This window comes from Pleurodeles waltl, chromosome 8 (assembly GCF_031143425.1).
Source record: "Pleurodeles waltl isolate 20211129_DDA chromosome 8, aPleWal1.hap1.20221129, whole genome shotgun sequence".
NCBI classification, from domain to species: domain Eukaryota; kingdom Metazoa; phylum Chordata; class Amphibia; order Caudata; family Salamandridae; genus Pleurodeles; species Pleurodeles waltl.
In genome coordinates, this window is record NC_090447.1 from 854,893,293 (window position 1) to 854,908,518 (window position 15,226).

The following is a 15,226-nucleotide window of genomic DNA, read 5'->3' on the forward strand; positions in this document are numbered from 1 at the left end:
TGAGAGGGGGCAATGGCATGGCGAGATGATGGGGGTAGTGGCAGTGTGAGAGAGAGGGAGAGATAAGAGGGGGACTTGGTGTTTGCGGAGGAGAAGACAGGGAGTAGTGAAAAGTGGAGAAGTGAGCAGTCCAGTAGCACTGTGACACTGCTGGGCTATCGTGCAAAGTATTACAATTAAACAAGTTATGCTTTAGAGGAGCGTGGCTGCAAAGTCTGAGATTGCACAATACAGCTGTGGGTGTCTGCACAAGTGTCATACGCAGGGGATATTTAACGGAGTATAACAGATTGGATCCCCTGATTGAAAGCCATTTGTGTTCTCTCTTGCTGAATTTGAAAATTCTAAAAAAAGTTTTATTAAAAAAAAGAAATTACCAAATTTTCTGAAACAGGCTGGTGGCTAAAACTGCTTATGGTTGAGCTCCTGGCGGCTTATGAGGTTTCAGGTGGCATTCACTACTAGTTACAGAGACAAAGTAAAGGCATATGCCACTGCAGATGCATTCATGGGTTACTGATGTGTTTTATATGTGAAGCACACAGGCTGACGCTGGATGGTACCCCTTAGCGTTACGATAGGAAGGTATATCATGTCCTATAGGAAAGGCTACTAGCCAACAGGAAGGAATGTATATTTCATACTCACAGAACAGCAAGGTCTGGATATATTAGAAGAACATGCATGTAATAAAAAGAGAATGTGCAAAGGGTGATCTAAGTGCCTATGCTAGCCAGTCGCTTTTGTAGTGGATGAGGGGGTCATTGAAGCTCATAGATGACATGTAAGTTCACTACACTGAGTAACTGACGTGTTTCTCCGATGCTTTTAGGCAACAGGAAAAAGATTGTGATTTTCTCTAACTTCGAAGATGTGATGGAGCTGTTTGGTTTGTTGATTAACAGGACACTGTAATATATAACACATATAAATTAAATAAATGCCAAAATAAAAGCACGAGATACAGTGTACTTAAAAGGAGTTCAAAATATAGTGGAGGCACTGCGAAATAGTTTATGGAAAAGTTTTGTTTAACTTACGTTACCCTCTGCAGATCACGTGCTCCCTTCTGGCAAAATGAATTCTTTAAAAATGCTTAGGACCTTTTTTAGATCCCACAGCTGGAGTGAAGACTGCCATTTCAGTAAACCACAGGAATGGACATGTATTTGCTAAAGGTGAAGAAACAATACAGAAATTATAAAGTTCACAGGCCCCGCCCACTCACCCCATGCTCAGTGGCATTAAAAAGGCCCCCGCAGCCCCTACGGGGGGGGGGGGGGCACAGTACACTGTACACAGGTGGCAGGTCTCTGAGTGTGTCCTGGGGGTAGGGCCCCCTCTATAGGTACTTTGCAGAGGGGTCCCATTACGTTTTGTTACACCATTGCAAAGAAAATGCTAAACTGCAAGTCCCCAAATGCAAAAGAAAAACAACCGCCTAGATCTACTCCGACTTCACTTGGGCCAAAAGAGACTGCCGTTTTGCAAAATTAGAAATGCGTTGGAGATGCTTCAAAAGAGAGATGGCGCTTCCTGTTGATAGGGTAGCATCTTTCAAGGCAGAAACTTGTAGAGAAAGGACGTCCGAGCGCCGACACTAACAAACAAAACAGCAACAAGTACGTGGGCCGAGAAAGGAAAGCACTAAGGGCCAGATGTAGCAAAACGGCAATTTGCGACTTGCAAATTGCGAGTCCCTGCGACTCGCAATTTGCAAGTCGCAAATTGCTATGCAGTACGGTGTCTCAGACACCGACTGCGACTCGCTATGGGGTCGCAATGACCCACCTCATGAATATTCATGAGGTGGGTCGCAAATTGCGGCCCCATAGCGAGTATAGGCACTCGCTAACATGGAGGCCTGCTGTCGTCAGCAGACCTCCATGTTCGTGACTGCTTGAACAATAAAGCAGTTTTTTTTTTTTTAAGTGTAGCCCGTTTTCCTTACAGGAAAACGAGCTGCACTTAAAAAAAAAACGAAACCTTTAGTTTCGGAATTTTTTCAGGGCAGGGAGTGGTCCCTTGGACCACTCCCTGCCCTGAAAAAATATTTGTGGGCCCAGTCTCAAACTGGAAGGGGTCCCATGGGGACCCCTTCCAATTTGCGAGTGGGTTACCATCCACTTGAAGTGGATGGTAACTGCGATGCCATTTGCGACCGCGTACGCGGTCGCACATGGTATTGCATCCCACTGCGAGTCGCAAATAGGAAGGGAACACCCCTTCCTATTTGCGAGTAGGAAATGCATTTTGCGAGTCGGTTCCGACTCGCAAAATGCATTTCTGCATAGGAAACTGCGTTTTGCGACTTGCAAACGGCAAATTTTGCCGTTTGCGAGTCGCAAACAGTTTCCTACATCTGGCCCCAGGTCCTAAGAAATAATAAAGAAGCAAAAAAAGCTAGAGAGGTGTCCAAAGATAGAATGGGCTCCATAGCGAACAGAAACTTGCTTCAAGAGCATTCGGTCTTTATGAATTTAAAAGGCATGGCACGACGGTCAGGTCAGGCTTACAGTGATTGCTATGTTGTGCCGACACCGCAATAGCCATTCTGGCCTTTACTGTGAAAGCTGAATGCCGCTGTGGTGCATTCTGGGACTAGTAGTCCTTCACTGCACTATGGTTGTGATTGGAGTCAATTAACTGATGAAATTGATTTGTGACAAAGAGCCCAGAACTTTCTGAGTTCCAGCTATGTGAGGCAGTATAGAGGAGACAGAAAGCCTGGACTCCCAAATGAACAGTGAGCAGACCTGCACGCACTGATAGGCTCTGTGGGCTGTGAGCAAGATTTACGGTGCAGGAGATGATTGAAGCTGTAAACCAGAGTGAAGGTCACCGGAAACCTCTGCAAACCATGGGGCATGTGGGATCAGGAGCGAGCAAACCATGTGGCATGTGGGATCGAGGAGCAAGCGGACCAGCAGCCACGGAGAAGCAGAGCAACCCATCACAGCAGCACGGACCGAGGCCCAGCAAACAGCTGGTCTTTTCCAGCAGCGGCAAGTGAGTAAACCAAAGGTGCAAGACTCAAAGGCACAGGGAGCAGGGGGCGCGAGGACTGTAAAGGGGCAGTCATTGCATGAACAGAAAATGCAAGAAGATGATCTTGGCCCTGTTTAGAAAGAAACTAAAAACGAGTTAGAGCTATTAGAGTTGTAAACTCCTAACGGGACTTTTCTTGCCACGTAAATTGAAAATGAAAAGTAAAACAGTTTCAAATAAGCGAGCTGACGGCCGCCATGAGCATTAGCGTGGAGAAGACACACAAAATAAAAACAAGCATTTGGAATGCAATAGTCTCCTGTTTGCTCGAGTTAGAGCTCATAGCGTTGTAAATTACTGACTGGACTTTTATTTCCACACAGACTGAAAACAAAACAAACATTTGAACTGCAATAGCTCTCGTGTTCACTCGTGTTCAGCTATTAGCCTTTTCTTGCCACAAACTGAAAATAAAAAGTAAAACAGTTGACATAAGCAGCCGGTTCAAAGCGCTGCTGAGAGCTCGCAGAGACAGACAAAAGGAACAAGCATTTGTAATGCAAGAACAGAAAATGTGCGAGGGAGAGTAATGAATGGAATAAACAAAGTCACACATCACTGCAGATGAAAAGTAAGTAATAGACTAGAGCCCTGTTAACAGAAACAGACTGGGGCCACTGAAGCATCCAGCGCTCTGGTCAAATGCTATTAGCCTTTGAACAAAGTAATCCCTAAGCACATGCTTCATAGGCACAAGTGGAAGGGTACAAGTACTAGGGCCATGCTCCAGGGGAGTGTACAACTGTGGAAAAGGTGGGACAAAGAGCAAGGATTGACAACTAGCAAGCAAGGATTTTTTAAGGACACTGAAACAAACCAGTGAAAAAGCAGAGACCCCACAAAGAAGTATAGAAGTATATACTAAAGTATATACAAGAGGCCTCGAATGCCCAACCTAAAAATAGTGCTGTATATCACAGTCTGTAATTGTCCAATTGCAATGAAGACACATTATGAATCATGTGCCTCATGTACAGTGCTATCTGGTGGCTCACACCCTCCTCCTAGAGCGCCACCATGGCTCATCCCTGGTGGGTCCCCTGAACCCTGCCGTGCACTACCACTCCGTAGCACACGGGACTCACTGGCAGACACGCTTCTGATGGTTGACCCCTCCTCGCTGTCCTGAAGGGTCTCCCCTGTGCCCCTTGCAGCCTGCCTACTTTTCATAAGGTCCACCACATGGCTGATGCGGCCAAGTCCTCGCGCCACATCGCCAGCAAAGTGCCCAAGTTCCACCTGTAGGCTGACTGTCCGTCTTGAGAGGCCTGTAGTATTGGTGGCAAGACGCCCAATTGATGCAGCCAGGCGGTCAAAACGTGCTGCTGTGTGGCGCTCCCTGCACCTTGCATGTCCTCGGTCTGCCACTAGTTCAGTCACCAGATGTCTGATGGCCTGTGTCAAATCCCCTAAATGTTCATTCATTCTGTTGAACTGACTGTTCGCATTCGCCAGCCCATGTGTCATGCTGCTCTGCATCCTATTGAGGGTTCTTGTGATGGTCCTTAATTGTCTATTTTGCAGGCGCTGACCATGGATGAGGGATGCCTCCAAGCCCGCGAAGACTGCTTTCCCTACCTCCTCCTGGGGCACCGCCTGAACTCTGCACCGGCGTCTGCGTATTCGTCCAGCTGCTGGCTCTGATTGCCTCTCTGTGGGGCTGGGCCCTGGGGTTGTGTCAGTTGCCCCCATGTCCTGTGGTTGTTCCTCTATGGACCTTGGTGGTGTCCTGCTGGGCCCAGCAATTTCACCAGCAGCCTCCTGCAGTGTCTCTGGCCCATGTTCACCTCCCTGCCTGTTGTAAACGTTTGCCTGTATTCTGACTACTGTACTACATTGCCCATAATGCACTATTCTAGAGGTTGCTAGACTGGAATGAAGCTAGTCTGGTGGTGCCTGCTGCTGTGTACTGGGATAGTGTGTATACTGCATTTGTGGGTGTCAAAGCATATCTCATTGTACTCACTTTTGGATGTCCCTGGCGCCGAACGGTCCACTTCTCCCATGCCAATGACGACCGACCTCTGGGTCCAGGGTTTGCTCATCCATGCTTTCCAGGGCTGTGGGTGGTGGGACGGTGGATGGGCCACCTCCGGTGCCCCTCATCTCCCTCATGCGCTCCGCAACCCTCTCCTTCATCCTGGAGCGCAGGTTGTACCACTGTTTCCTAATTTCCTCAAGGGTGCGGTGGCTCACCCCTACAGCATTTATCTTGTCTTGGATCTGCTGCCATATCCTTTTCTTTTGAGTGTCTGGGACACTCATTGCTGCCTTTCCAAAAAGTTAATCGTGGTGCAGGCAGCATTCTTCAGTCAGCACCTCCAGTTCTTTGTCGGAAAGCTTCACTTTCCTCCTCCTGCCAGCACTGCCTGTCTCCTCCATTGTTGCAGCAGCTCCTCTCTCCTGGGTGTGGCACAGCAGTTTGGAATGGGTGTGGTCCTCCCTCCTCCAAGGTGTATTTGATGACTTCCTGGTTCTGAAGTCATCACCAAGATTCAGGAAGTGGGTTTCCAAACTGTTGTGCTGCACTTGCAGGCAATTTGCGAGTCAGTCGCAATTTGACACCCTTCTCGCAAATTGCGACCTCGCTTTTAGCGAGGTCGCAAATCGCAGTGCGAAACCTCTGTGACTCGCAATTTGGTATCGCAAATATTGATTGAATTTGATTTTGCGAGTCGGAAATAGCGATTCGCATGGAGTCGCTATTTCCGATTCGCAAAATTTTACATACCTACATCTGCCCCTTGGAGTGGACACTATTGCTTGAGGCACAATCCGTTCTAATAGTCAAGGCTATCGAAGAGAGCTTTTCTGTAAAAAACGTGAGAGCAGACAGTGCAGTGCCTTGTGGAATAATGAGCTGCTAGCTCTGAAATTTTCAGACAGGAGGGATGTGTACATGCTATCTACCATCCATGATAAGAGTACTTCCCCTGTGACTGTTTGGGGTCAGGTTGCCAAAGTGCGCAAACCTGCATGCATTTTGGACTACAATAAGCACATGTATGATGTTGATAGAGTACATCAGAGGTTGGAACCTTACACTGCTCTTCGTCAGTCTTACGTGTGGTATAAAAAGTTGCCCATACATTTATTTCATTTGGCAACTTTTAATGCTTTTATTGTGTTCAAGGATTGTTCACCTGAGTCACGGATAAAATGTGTTAAGTTTCAGGAGTCAGTGATAGAGAGCCTTATTGTGGTGGAACAGGCAAGAGTTCCTAGAGTATTAGTGGTGGAGGATGTGGCTATATTGAAAGATTGCCACTTTCCAGAACACATTCCTCCCACTCCCAAAAAAGACTTGCCCACTAAGAAATGTAAAGTTTGTGCCTGAAGAGGTATCTGGAGGGAGAGCTGGATGTACTGCCCCGATTGCCCTTCAAAGCCTGGGCTGTGTGTGGCCGGCTGTTTCAGGAGGTGCCACACCCCAAACATTTTTGGGGAAATACCGTGAGCGTAAACTGCCTGCTTTATATTTTCAGATATTCAGTTTCACATTTCTGTCATGTTTTCAGTTAGAGCTTTTGTGTATGTAGTTTTGTGTTTATTTTATAATTAGTTAGTGATTTCTTTGTTGTTTATAAACAAAAAAAAAGTAATTGGGGGTGTGCGTGGGGTGGTGTTGGCTGGCGGTGTGCGTGGGGTGGCATTTGGCTGGCGGTGTGTGTGGAGTGTCCACGTTGTGTTTTGGGGTCTTTCCTGTCACGGGCACTAGGCCTACCCACACACGTGAGGTATCATTTGTATCGGGAGACTTGGGCGAACGCTGGGTGGAAGGAAATTTATGTCTCCTCTCAGATTCCAGAACTTTCTGTCACCGAAATGTGAGGAGAAAGTGTTTTTTAGCCAAATTTTGAGGTTTGCTAAGGATTCTGGGTAACAGAATCTGGTGAGAGCCCCACAAGTCACCCTGTCTTGGATTCTCCTAGATGTCTAGTTTTCAAAAATGCACAAGTTCGGTAGGTTTCCCTAGGTGCCGGCTGAGCTACAGGCCAAAATGCTTAGGTAGGCACTTTCCAAAAAAACAGCTCTCTTTTCTTTGGGAAAATGTGATGTGTCCACGATGTGTTTTGGGACACTTCCTGTCGCGGGCACTAGTCCTACCCATACAAGTGAGGTACCATTTTTATCGGGAGACGTGGGGGAATGCTGGGTTGAAGGACATTTGTGGCTCCTCTCAGATTCCATAACTTTATGTCACCGAAACGTGAGGAAAAAATGTTTTTTTAGCCAAATATTGAGGTTTGCAAAGGATTCTGGGTAACAGAACCTGGCAAGAGCCCCACAAGTCACCCCAGTTTGGATTCTGCTAGGTGTCTAGTTTTCAAAGATGCACAGGTTTGGTAGGTTTACCTAGGTGCCTGCTGAGCTAGAGGCCAAAATCCACAGGTAGGCACTTTGCAAAAAACAGCTCTGTTTTCTTTGGGAAAATGTGATGTGTCCACGTTGTGTTTTGGGGCATTTTCTTTCGCGGGCTGTAGGCCTACCCACACAAGTGAGGTATCATTTTTATCGGGAGACTTGTTGAAACTCTGGGTGGAAGGAAATTTGTGGCTCCTCTCAGATTCCAGAACTTTCTGTCACCGAAATGTGAGGAAAAGGTATTTTCTTAGCCACATTTTGAGGCTTCCTAAGGATTCTGGTTAACAGAACCTTGTGAGAGCCTCACAGGTCACCCAATCTTAGATTCCCCTGGGTGTCTAGTTTTCAAAAATGCACAAGTTTGGTAGGTTTCCCTAGGTGCCGGCTGAGCTACAGGCCAAAATGCATAGGTAGGCACTTTCCAAAAAAACAGCTCTCTTTTCTTTGGGAAAATGTGATGTGTCCACGATGTGTTTTGGGACATTTCCTGTTGTGGGCACTAGTCCTACCCATACAAGTGAGGTTCCATTTTTATCAGTAGACGTGGGGGAATGCTGGGTGGAAGGACATTTGTGGCTCCTCTAAGATTCCATAACTTTATGTCACTGAAACGTGAGGAAAAGATGTTTTTTTAGCCAAATATTGAGGTTTGCAAAGGATTCTGGGTAACAGAACCTGGCAAGAACCCCACAAGTCACCCAAGTTTGGATTCTGCTAGGTGTCTAGTTTTCAAAGATGCACAGGTTTGGTAGGTTTACCTAGGTGCCTGCTGAGCTAGAGGCCAAAATCCACAGGTAGGCACTTTGCAAAAAACAGCTCTGTTTTCTTTGGGAAAATGTGATGTGTCCACGTTGTGTTTTGGGGCATTTTCTTTCGCGGGCTGTAGGCCTAACCACACAAGTGAGGTATCATTTTTATTGGGAGACTTGGTGAAACTCTGGGTGGAAGGAAATTTGTGGCTCCTCTCAGATTCCAGAACTTTCTCTCACCGAAATGTGAGGAAAAAGAGTTTTTTGGGCCAATTTATGAGGTTTACAAAGGATTCTGGGTAACAGAACCTGGTGAGAGCCCCACAAGTCACCCCATCTTGGATTCCCCTAGGTGCCTAGTTTTAAAAAATGCACAGGTTTGGTAGGTTTCCCTAGGTGCCGGCTGAGCTAGAGGCCAAAATCTACAGCTAGGCACTTTGCAAAAAACACGTCAGATTTCAATGTGAAAATGTGATCTGTCCATGTTGCGTTTCCTGTTGTAAGCATTAGGCCTACCCACACAAGTGAGGTACCATTTTTATCGGGAGACTTGGGGAAACACAGAATAGCAAAACAAGTGTTATCGCCCCTTGTCTTTCTCTATATTTTTTCTTTCCAAATGTGAGACAGTGTGGAAAAAAAAGTCTATTTCAGAAATGCCCTGTAATTCACATGGTAGTATGGGCACCCCGGATTTCAGAGATGTACAAATAACCACTGCTTCTCAACACCTTATCTTGTGCCCATTTTAGAAATACAAAGGTTTTCTTGATACCTATTTTTCACTCTTTATATTACAGCAAATGAATTGCTGTATACCCGGTATAGAATGAAAAGCCATTGCAAGGTGCAGCTCCTTTATTGGCTCTGGGTATCTAGGGTTCTCGATGAACCTACAAGCCCTCTATATCCCCACAACCAAAAGAGTCCAGCAGACGTAACAGTATATTGCTTTGAAAAATCTGATATCTCAGGAAAAAGTTACAGAGTGAAACGTAGAGAAAAATGGCTGTTTTTTTCACCTCAATTTCAATATTGTTTCATTTCAGCTGTTATTTTCTGCAGGAAACCCTTGTAGGATCTACACAAATTACCTGTTGCTGAATTCATAATTTTGTCTACTTTTCAGAAATTTTTAGCTTTCTCACCCATTTCTGTCACTAACTGGAAGGAGGCTGAAAGCACAAAAAATCGTTAAAATGCGGTATGTCCCAGTAAAATGCCAAAATTGTGTTGAAAAATTGGGTTTTCCTATTCAAGTCTGCCTGTTCCTGAAAATGGGGAAAATGGTGATTTTAGCAGTGCAAACCCTTTGTTGATGCCATTTTCAGGGGAAAAACACAAGCCTTCTTCTGCAGCCCTTTTTTCCCTTTTTTTAAATAAAAAAAAACAATATTTTGCTGTATTTTGGCTAATTTCTTGGTCTCCTTCAGGGGAACCCACAAACTCTGGGTACCTCTAGGATGTTGGAAAAAAAGGACGCAAATTTGGCATGGGTAGCTTATGTGAACAAAAAGTTATGAGAGCCTAAGCGCGAACTGCCCCAAATAGCCCAAAAAAAGCCTGCCACCTGAGGGGGCAAAGGCCTGGCAGCGAAGGGGTTAAAGTAAAAACATATAACACAAAAATGTATGGGGTTCACTTCTAAAGAGGAGCTGCACCCAGGGGAAATTTCCTGGTGCTCCTTAACTTCACTAGGTGAGTGGATGGTGGATGGGTGCTGTGAAGGGTCGTGAAGTGATGATGGGGGGTGTTTCCTTTACGAACTAGGTGGTCTCACACACTACATAGTGTCATGCTTCATCATTTGACCACCTATCCCCACCCAGGTAAGACAACATTTCTGTTCTTCTCTTTTTCTTTTTTCTTTTCACTCATTTGCTTCCCCCGTCTTTTTTTCCTTCCCCACCCTCTCCAACCCTCCTCCCCCTCCAGCCCACTTCCCCCCTATACACAACCTCTCCCCCTCTCCGTTTGCCCTTCTGTCTCTCCTCAGCGAGAGGAGCGTGCATTATTTCAACCAAGAGGCTGGGAACTACATTTCCCAGCCTCCTTTGCGCGCACAGTGAGTACAGCCTCCGGCCAGACGCTCTCTATTTTTCTATATATTTTTTATCTTGTATATACTTACTGCCGGTCTTGCCTACCTTTCTCCCATATCCTTAGTGTGTGACTATAAGGGGACACTCCCCCTCCTGGAGTTTTGGGGCAAGTAGCCTTTAGACTTGGGGTAAGATGTTTTTACATTGTAGATACATGTTACACACATATACATTGCATGACCTTCGCTTGCTGTGTCACCCCTGTGTGTGTTTTGCTGTGCAGTGCTGTGTGTCACAAAACATTAATTTTGTTTCTGTTTCCCTTAGGCCTACGCTAGGTAGTTCCTCGCTTCAGGTAGGCCGCATCAACTCTCACTATATTTTATCCATACTCTTACTGAGTGTAGGATGTTTTTCTTTTCAATGCATCACTTTAAGGGATCCTAGGCCCTAAGGAATGCCCCTAGACCTTCCTTGGCTCGTTGTAGGGGGCAGAAACATGTTGGCCATTTATTTTTAGATAGGTGACCCAGTGAGCCCTTACTCTCACAGAGGTGTCCCATCCTAGATTTTAAACACACCAACAGACACCATTATTAAAAGTGTACTTTTCACACAGGTAACTGCCTAGGTGTTTTTATATTTTCCCTAGTTCAGCTGGATCCCATAATTTCCAGAAAGTAAAAAACTGTACGCACTCCCTCCCGTTCTTTTAACGGTGAGGTTGAGTCCACCCAGGTGGCATTGTCCTACCTGGGTGGGGCTAGGTGGTCAAATGATGAAGCATGACACTATATAGTGTGTGAGACCACCTAGTCCGTAAAGGAAACACCCCCCACCATCACTTCACTACCCTTCACAGCACCCATACACCATCCACTCACCTAATGTGGTTAAGGAGCACCAGGAAATTTCCCCTGGGTGCAGCTCCTCATTATAAGTGAACCCCATACTTTTTTGTGTTATTGGTTTTATACATAGGGAGATAGTATGGGTCGATTCCTTTAGGTTTGTTTGATTTAAGTCTCCCTGACTCTCTGTATGTGTTATGATAAAGTAAAAACATAAACACAGGCACTAAAGGGAAACTACCTTGTGTGCAGATGTGTTGATTGTGAAAGAGCAAAATACAGTCATTCAAAGTAAAGTTAACCAGTGGCTTAAGTAGACTGACAATTTGCCCCATGCTGTAGGCTGTAGTGGGGGGAAGCTAAATGTGAAAGACACAACAGCAGACCAACAGATGAAAGAATCTGGCTAAAAAACCCTGTTAAGGCAGTATATGATACATGTAATTTTAGTAAGATCAAAAGGTCTTACGCCAGACCTAAATATGGCAAATAAATATTTGTGCTCCTTGTGAAAGGGCAGATAGTTGTCACTCACAGAAGTGGGCTGATTCATTTTCCCCTCCATTGCCCTGTGCTGTGTGCAGTAGTGGGTGGAAGAAAAATGTGAATGACACAGCAACGGACGGTTAGAAATTGGGCTTGTGGTTGGAAGAGGTATGCACCCTGTCCAAGGAGGAACCACAGTCCTACTCTGGGTGAGTCAGGTACACATACTAAGTTAGCCTATGCTTGCCCCCTGGGAGCTTGACAGAGAGTAGTCAGACTTAACTTAAGAGGCAATGTGTAAAGCATTTGTGCAACACTTCAAACAGTAAAACAGTGAGAACACTACACAAAAAGATACCACCCCAAGTTAGAAAAATAGATTGTAATCTAATGAACAAAACAGGACTAAAACAACAAAAATCCAATACGTAGAAGTCAAGATATTCATTTATAAAGATTAAACTTGGTTATAGTGCCTAAAGGAATAAAGTACCAGTTAGGGGCTATCTGGCCACGCTAGACAGGGTGAAATTCAAACGTTCAGGTCGACCGTGGGTAGGATACATTCCCAGAAAAGTCCCTCTAAATTTTTACCTTCTCAAAGTTGAGCCAAAAGTCTGGTTCATGCAGAAGAAGTTCACTGTGGGCAGGTAGAGTATCACTGGTGGTGGTCTGCTGGCGTGAAGAGTTGACTGGGCATTGCGTAGGGGCAGACTGGAGCTTTGCAGTTGAAAGTGGCGAAGCTTTATGTGTGAAGAGACAAATGTTGGCTCAAGCTGATTTTTCATGCGAGCGGCACGGTCCCAGTGCGAGCGAGCCCATTTAAAGTCACGAAAAACCCCAAAAGCTTGATTTCAGGAGTCACAAAACTGCTTCCAGGGGCCCAAGACCTGAGCAGCACCCCTCAGGGGTCAGGAGCTTGTTGAAGATGGGTCCAAGTGCTGTGGGGAGCCTGTTATGCCCCTGAAGGCTCAGATCAGAAAGCCAGCAGACAGGCCCTTTGAGTCACTGTGTGTCCTGGGTTCAAGATGGAGGGATGCAGGTCCGGTTCTCCTTTCCCAGGTAAGAGGGCAGTAGGTCAGTTCAGCTAAACAGACGTCCAGCAGAGTAGCAGCTCGCCGGAGTGGCAGTCCTTGCAGCAGCACAGCAGTCCTTCATCCTAGCAGATTACCCACAGGTCCAGAATTGTGCCAACTTGATGGTGTTTGAGGCCCAGTATTTATACTTTGGTGCTCTGGTTCTGGAAGGTGGGAGAAGCTTCTAGACAGTGGCTTTGAAGTGCAGAAAATCCCCTTCCTCCCCTGATCTGGTTCCAAGCTGGCTGGAGTGACAATACATGGTTGTTAGGCCTATTGTGAGGAGACAGGGCACAGCCTATTCAGGTGCATGTGGGCTGTGTTTAGCTCTGCCTCCCCATCAAGCCAGTTAATGGCCCATCAGGGCCCATTAAATCACACCTAAGCTCCCATTGTGGGTGGCCGTTTAGACGGAATGCACATGTTTGGTTGCCTCCCCACCCCAGACAGGCTGCAGGCACACAGGGTTTAAGAGCAGGAAAATACCAACTTTCTAAAAATTACATTTTAAAAATTGTAATAATAAAACCCACTCTACCATTAACGAGGATTTATCATTACAATTCCGTAGGTAATAAACATGACAGATCAACCCCTTCCCAACCAGGACTTACAGCCTACTAAGTGCAATAAGGAATCCCCAGTGTTATCCTATGGGTGGGGTAGGCCTCACAATAGTGAAAAAGAATTGGAAAGTGTTTCACTTCCAGACATGTAAAACTTAAAAGTATATGTCCTACCTTGTAATTACATAGCACCCTGGCCTATGGGCTACCTAGGGCCTACCTTATTGATGACTTATATGTTATAAGAGGGGAGTTTAAGACTTGGTAATGGGTTTTAAATGCCAAGTCGACATGGCAGTTTAAAACTGCATACACAGGCTCTGTAATGGCAGACCTGAGACATGTTTGAAGGGCATCTGAAGTAGGTGGAGCAATCAGTGCTGCAGCCCCACTAGAAGCATTTAGGGGCATATTTATAAGCCCCTAGCCCCACCTTGCACCACATTAGCATCATTTTTTTTTACACAAATGTGGCCCAAAGAGGCCAAAATTCTGGCACCATATTTATAAAGTGGCGCAATGCATGCATTGGGTCACTTTGTAACCCTTTGTGCTACATTTTTGCCTGCGCCAGGCATAATGTATGCATAGGGGGCATTCACTTGTTAGCGGGGCCGAAAAAATGGTGCAAAGAAATTTGAGAGATTTCCTTGCATCATTTTGTATGGCACTTTTAACGCCTGCGCAGAGCAGGCATTAAAAGGGGGCTTCCATTATTTATAATGGGCCCCTATTTACTCTGCAGGAGTAGCACCAATATTTTGGCGCTACTCCTACAGAGTACATCAATAGCGTCATGAAAAAATTACGCTATTGCCCCCCTACCCTGCCCCACCGTGCACCGTATTTTAAATACGGTGTACACATGGTGGCGGTAGGGGGCACTAAGGGGCACAAGGAAAGTGGCGCTGCACTCTGTGCAGCACCACGTTCCATAAATCTGCCCCTCAATTTACAGCCCCAGGGCACAGTTAGTGCACTTTACTAGGAACTTAAAAGTGAATTAAATATGCCAATTTTGAATAAGCCAATTTTATCAAGTTTTAAGCAGAGAGCATCTACACTTAAGAACTGGTTAGGGGTTGTAAAGCGCCCAGAGTCCTAAAGCCAACAGAAACAAATTCAGCAAAAAGGAAAAGGCAACACGTTTGGGGATGACCCTGCGGAGAGGGCCAGGTCCAACACAGACAAGCTTAGAATTACAGTTGGCTGAAAGCCTGTGAAGGGAGTATAACTCCTGGATAAGTTTAGTAAAACCAAAAGGTCTTGGCTAACGTTCGAACTAAAAACGTGCACATGTTGACTTCATGTCATACCAAGAATCCAGTATATCTTTTTGCAGCTTAGTAGACATTAATTTAAGCGCTTAATTAGTTGGTGAAGTTCAATAGGAGAATGAAGTCCTTTACAGAACAGCAGGCAAGACCACCAGCATGATTCAGATGTCCCCTGCTGCATGATAAGGCTCCATGCGTATTCAGTGCGAAGTCAGAAGAGATGTTCAATGTTGTGCCGATTTTGGTAGCGGATTTGTGAGAAATATTAAGAGAAAGTATACTAGAATCAGAAATTGGCATTAAAAAGAACAGAAAATGACATAGTTGTTTGGAAGTGAAAACTGTAATACAGAAACTTTGCAACATTTTTGCTGCTTGCGTAATAGGGAACGGGCCTTCACCAGAGGAGAACATGGACCAGATTCCACAGTATACTATGTGTGCTGTATTTGCATAACAAGATATTTAGTGATTTTTCAAACGTGAGATGGAACTAAGCTGACCGATAATTCACTTTTGTTACTTGAAAAAAACAAGCGTGCAACATCCAGATGGTCTATTGTTTGTTCAAATGTTATTCAAAGACAAGGGTTTCTATGTCTTTACTTCACACATAAAATTATTTTTAGGTTAAAAAAAGCAATGTTTCACAAGCCAATAAGGCACTTTTGCTCTGGTGCAAGAAATATTTAGTAAAATGGGCTTGGTCAAAATGTGTTTGCACTTTTCTTTGCGGAATTTGTAGCAAAATTGTGGAAATGTATTG